This window comes from Lichenostomus cassidix, chromosome 2 (genome assembly GCF_008360975.1).
Source record: "Lichenostomus cassidix isolate B80296 chromosome 2, HeHo_3.0, whole genome shotgun sequence".
NCBI classification, from domain to species: domain Eukaryota; kingdom Metazoa; phylum Chordata; class Aves; order Passeriformes; family Meliphagidae; genus Lichenostomus; species Lichenostomus cassidix.
In genome coordinates this window covers 146612946-146618945 of record NC_139482.1, presented here as the reverse complement: position 1 = coordinate 146618945, position 6000 = coordinate 146612946, and the positions used below count along the sequence as shown (strand labels likewise).

The 6000-nt window shown below is 43.3% G+C and overlaps 1 protein-coding gene across 1 annotated transcript in view; it reads left to right on the top strand.

Annotated features, from left to right (window-relative positions):
- Positions 1-658: 658 nt before the first annotated feature.
- The window catches only part of FAM135B (family with sequence similarity 135 member B), a 190906-nt gene continuing 185564 nt past the window's right edge, over positions 659-6000 (top strand). The window contains exon 1 of the mRNA XM_085053635.1: positions 659-858. The gene's annotated coding sequence lies outside the window, so the exon portion shown is untranslated. The remainder of the gene's footprint in view (positions 859-6000) is intronic.

The window sequence follows — 6000 nt, the reverse complement described above, 5'->3', positions numbered from 1 at the left end:
TAGTGTCCTGTGCTGTAAGAGGGTTCCTTTCTGGAAGGTTTTTTTCTCACTCTTTGGTGGTTAGAGGCAGTTCTCTGTTGCTCAGAGAACTCACTTATAAAGGGATTTCTTTATGCAAAGAACTTTTACACAAGAAGACAGTAAAATCACACTTTTAAGTCCTGCTTTTAAGGCAGAGGGCTGGCCTTTAGTTTAAAAAAGAAAAAGTTTAAAATTACATCACAGCAGCAGCTTTGAAAGTCATTCCCTTCCTCAGCTTTGCTGTTTTGTTGAGTTCCTTACAAAAATGCAAGAGCCCCTAAAAAAGGAAACTTCCCTCCTGGAAGCTGCTGTTTGACCTTTGCAGGGCAGAGAGCTCTTTGCCGACAAGCGCAGAATGCAAACATTTTGGATGCATCACTCCATCTGTTTTCCCAAAGCCCCAAAGCCGTGCCAAGGAGTGACCTCCATCCTCCTGGCTGCCACTTTCCCTGCACAGAGGGGCTCTGGGGTGACATCCCTGCCTCTGTACACCCAGGGCTCCTTGGCAGCCATGGGTTCGAGCAGATCTGGGTGCTGGGGCAGCTGTTGCTCTGAGCGGTGCCGCCGCCGAGTTGGGTAACCATGGCAACAGCATCACCGCCAGCATCCTCCTCCTCCTCACTCGGCTCTCCTCCTCCTCGGCATCATCAGGAGCAGCAGTAGCAGCAGCAGCAGCCCTGGCAGGAGCCAGAGCCCGGCAGCCGAGGCTGCAGCCAGCTGCTGCCATCCCCAACCCGCACCGGCAGCCGGTCACAGCCCCGGCCCCACAGCTCCCGGGGGAAATAGGCCAGAGGGAGCTGAGGGAGCTGCACTGCAGAGGGATCCCAGACAACCCAGGTAAGAGCTGTGGGGCTGCTCACAAACTCCCCGGGATGGATATGCTGTGTGCCTGGCGTGTGTTTGCGTGCGAGTGTTGGCTGCGAGTTTTCCGGCTCGCTCCTTCCAACGGCAGGGTGATGACAATTCCAGGCAAGCATGTTTTCCAGCTCGTGTTCCCCGTCTCTGCCATACTGTCCCTCTCTCTCTCCTCCACCCAGATACATAAGGAATAATAAATAATGTTCTACAAGGTTGTTGGAAAATGGGATGCTGGGGGGAACCAGTGTGAACTGAGTGGGGAACGCTGCACTTCTAAAATAAAAGTGGGCAGCAGCAGCAGAGCAAAGGTTGACATGGTAATTAATAACCCTTAAAAAAAAAATATGCGACAACGCACTTCTGTCTCTACCCACTCTACAAATAAATCTCTCTCATCATATTCAGCAGAGAGCTGTAAAGCAGAGAGGTATATGAATAGCCGAGACAAGAAACCTCAGTGTAGTCCACAACTGTCAGATTTGCCTTAAGTGCTTTAAAACCAGACTAAATTATTGCAATATCAATTGAATCATACCTGACAATATATGTATATAGTTGCAAAAATACTGCTCTTAAATCTTTATACCTTCTAAGAAGTAAAAAAAATAAAATTATCATAAAGATGTGGGTCTGATGGTCACACAGTCAAAGATGCTCACTTCATTTTTTGTGGGAAAGCATGTAGTGGCAACATTTCAAAAGGCTGGAAGAATAGTTCTAATGCAAAGACACATGAGGACAGTCCTTGTCATTTTATAAACAGAAGAGATCCAAAGCCGTGGAGTGTCCTTGTGCGGGCAAATAGATGTGGATGAGTGAGTATGTCTGAGGAGCATGAAGTAAGTTTAAGCCAAGTGTTTAAGCCGCGAGTGTTTGCTGTGTAATGACTGCAGAGAGCTCTTTCCACTTCCACAGAACTATTTTTGTTTGTTTGTTTGTTTGTTATTGTCAGCAGTAAGGGGAAAGAGATCTGACGCTGCTGCTGTCTCTGTCTCCTTCTCTAAAACCCTGTTCTTCCTCTCTGGTGTCTCTTGTCCTCCCCAAATCATCCTGGTCTGTGTAGCTGGAAATGCTTCCTAATTGTAACATGGAGATGGTCTGGGTATGACCCAACACAAGTCCTGGTATACTTGTGTGTATGTATATATATTTATATAGATATGTATATCCTTGTACATTTAGTAAAGGTTAAGAAGCACCTGTCTCTCATGTTCAACCTGATTTGAAAATCAGAGTGGTTTTTAGTCTCTATCCTGCATTTTGCTATGTCTGTAGATCCCCCTAAAATCAGCAGGAGCTGGAATATAATTTAAGTTTATAGGTACAGAGCAGACAGCAGAATTGCACCCACTTTTCTCTGTGTTTATAAACATCCTTCTCCTGCAAGCTACAGAACAAGGAATTTGGGTACACAGGACCTCACGTCCAGTTCTTACTCAGAAGTGCTGCAAAAATCACCTGGGAATTACGTTCCATCCCAAGGGAAATTGATAAGCTAAGGGATGGGAAAAGAAAATATGGGCAGCTATTTGGAATCAGTGCTTTGAATTGAAAAATAATTTCTTGAGGAAATTGACCTCATCACAACAGGTCTTCTCTACAAGGGCTCTTTGATCCATGTTAATAACAGTGCTCACAGACACCAAGTTTAACTGAAGAGGATGATTTTGGATACTTCTATTAATTAAACTAAAGCACTGTAGGGATACAGTCCTTAAGGGACTAGGCACATTGCATGGTGTATTTCTGCAGAAGATCTGCTGTTTGCTTCAAATCTAGAGAATATTTAAATTTTGAGACCTCTTTGTAATAACAAAGAGGGAATAAAAATGCCTGTCAGAATGCCTGTAAAAAGAGCACAAACATGATCATGTGTCTGACACTGAGAGACCAGAAACAGAACCACAATCCTGTTTACATGTGTTGCAGAGATGTAAAGTGCATAATCCAGGGGCAGCTCAGTGAGATGCAGAGGAGTGACCCTCTCATCAGCACAAGCAGATGATTGAAGGTCAAAGGGCTCTGGGTATTGCACATTAACATCCTGCAAGTATTCCTACACAGTCCTGCTTTGCTGCTAGGTGGGGGCAGGTGATTATGGAGAAGCCAGAATTCATACATGGAATTTTGATTGCTACAGGGCTGCAAAACTTCTGTTAGAAATGACTCTGGGTAAAGCAGGGAAGCTTGATGTTTTCATGGGCGCTGCTTGGCCATAGAAACCCTCTACGGAGGGCTGTTCATGGAAAGTCAGGGCACTGAGGCTGAGATCAGTGGAAACAGCAAGGATGTTCCCCACCTCAGATATCCAGTGTTTAATGCTCAGTGTTCCCTCTCCTGCAGCTCTTTCCATTGCTTAACCTGGAAAGCTTAGAAGAGATTTTTTTCATTTTGCCTTATGGCTTTTTCTATTATATTTTATTAGTTTAGTAATGGAAGGGAACACAGTCTTTTGTTTTGTGCATGGCTGTTAAGAGCTGCTCCCTCAATGCTCACTTACTGTTCACTAGCACCATTCCAAGGAGAAGAAAAAATATATCTCATGATATAACTAAGCATCTTCTTTTAAAATCTTGCACCTTATTTTCATTAGTCACCTACTGTGGCTCTCAGAGCTCAGAACAAAAGAAGACTTATACAACAGTTGCTGTTCTAAAGTCAGCATTTGCCAACAGGTTGAGACAGGGATTTTGGAAATGCTGCAGACAGGGTTTTGGGGTTTTTTGGCAGTTGTTGGTGATTTTTGTTTTTGTTTTGTTTGTTTGTTTTTTGTTGTTGTTGTTTTTGTTTTTTTTAAACAAAGAAAATACTTTTTTCCAGATCCTGCTCTGTAGTAACGCAAAGCAAGAGATGATTTGAAGATGAATGTTGTACCTTGCCTTTAGTTTAAGAATGCTATTAGTTTTATTTTGAGCCTATGTGTACACTGCTGTTTATTATTCTATTTAATAATCACACTTTGTTATTTCCCCTCTCGTAATATTATGGTTTTTTTTCCTTTTACACTTTATGGTGATTGACTAGATTCACTATTTAATGAGACAGACACTTAACCATGGAAAAAGTTTTCCCAGTGAGGAGGGGGACAGTGAGACCTTTACATTAGGAGCTGGATACTCTCTGCTTGTTTCCCTTCCAATTATGTAGCCAATCCATACTTGATACTGAAATAACCCTTTTTTTGCCAGCTATTCATCTTCTTGCAGAGTCAGGCTGGTCTTGGCATGTTGTCTTAGTCTAAATTATATCCATGATTATGCAATAGGAACCTTTGTGCCCACTGAGCAGATATTCCCATCAGCACTTTGAAAGGTTATAATAGTTCCTTCCTGGTCTATTGGCTCAGGTGGTGTAAGCTTTTGGTTTCTTTGCTCTGCAACCCCTGGGGTCTATCACCTCCCTTGCTCATGAGTTGAAACCTTCTGCCTTTTCTCTGTGGGTGAGACAATCTGAGTGTCTGTGCTTCCCCCCAGCAGAGCTCAGACAGAAATGTGTCCACAGGCACAAATAGGTGAAGGTGTCTCCTTTTGTGTGTATTTCTTCTGGTCTCCCCTGCAGTCATTTCCCTCCCTTCCATGCTGGCAGTGCCTGGCATGCTGCAAGAACCTCAGGGTTTGTCACCTCTGCTCCAGGAGGGGATGGGCTGAAACCACCTGAGCAGTTGTGGCTGCTGGGTTGATCTGAGTCCTCCTTCAGAAGGTCAGCACCATGACATGCCTGATCTCAACTTGTTGGGAGAGTGAGTCACAAGCTGGCTTCCTCCAAATGTTCCAAATCCAAGAGGATATGATTTTATTCTCTCTCTAATCCTATTATTAGTGCCTGCAACGTTAAGGACTCTGTTATTCAGCAGTTTTATTTCTTCCCTGTTCCACTGCTGCAGACGGAGCATCCAAACAAAGTGTAAAAGGAAGAATTTCTTTCTTTTGTACACTCAGATGCTGCTGACATCCATGTGCTGTCCCATATTGAAAGAGAGTAGCTTTGAGGAGGGTGGGTGCTCTCTCTAGTCCTCCTACAAATCTGCCAGAAATGTCATGGCATTTCTACTTCTGTCTCAGGTTCAGACATGCTTTGATGTGGTTTCTTTGTTTCTGTAGTCCCCACACCTCTGACCGGGGTATGTTTCAGTACTAAGATAATTTTCAGTGGACACAGAGGGACACAAAGTTTGCTTCTCTTTGTGCACATGAGGCACTGTAGGTAAATGCAATATCCTGATAAGCTCTTCCTACCTGTTGTGTTTTCTCATCCTTAGGATCATGGGCATAAGACAACCTAAGCAGTAGTTTGACCTTTTCCTGGTATATATACTTACCAAATTCTTGCTTTTGTAGTAGTATATCTAGTGTATATACAGTGCATGTATATCTAGTAGTTATATTCATCATAATTTATTTTATTTGTTCTTAGCTGTGTGGTGGTGTCATGGATAGGTAGGACCTTGTGCACCCTATTGGAATTTAGAGGTGAAATTTCAGATATTAAACAACAGGCTTCTATTGAAAATGCATAGCAGTGGTGTGACAGTAAATTGATGTTTGTCTTATTTGCATGGAAACGTCAAACTCTGGCCACAGCATGGCTTTTCAGGATTCACAGAATGCAGCACAATGGAAATGGGACTTTCTTGTTGCAACTTGGCTTGGTAGGGACTGCCTGTGCTATTAAGACCCTGATGCCACCATTTAGCAGCCTGGGGAGGACCAGGCTCTTTCTTGCTGCAACATTGGTCAAACAAATCTCCCCTGCTCTATTGCTGTGCAGATTTGCATGGCTGGGAAGGAATCCTGCTCTGCAGCGTCTTCTAATGTGTAATTTTGGGTTCTCTCATTGCTAACATTGCATTTGTTTCTGAAGCTGGCAAGCACAGTCCCATTACCTTTTTATGGCCCAGAAGAACATGAGTATTACTTGGAGGATGCAGCTTGAATGAAATGTTGCTTATATCTCTGTCAAATTTTCAACCCACACTGCTAAAACCATTGTGGCAGTAGGAAAAGCAATCCTGTTGTATGAGAATGATTTCTTAAAGAACAGAGCAAAAAGACCAGCATTTCCATCCACTGAATCCTAGACAAGAGAGGTGTTTCAATATGAAAACCTCCATCTCTATTAAAT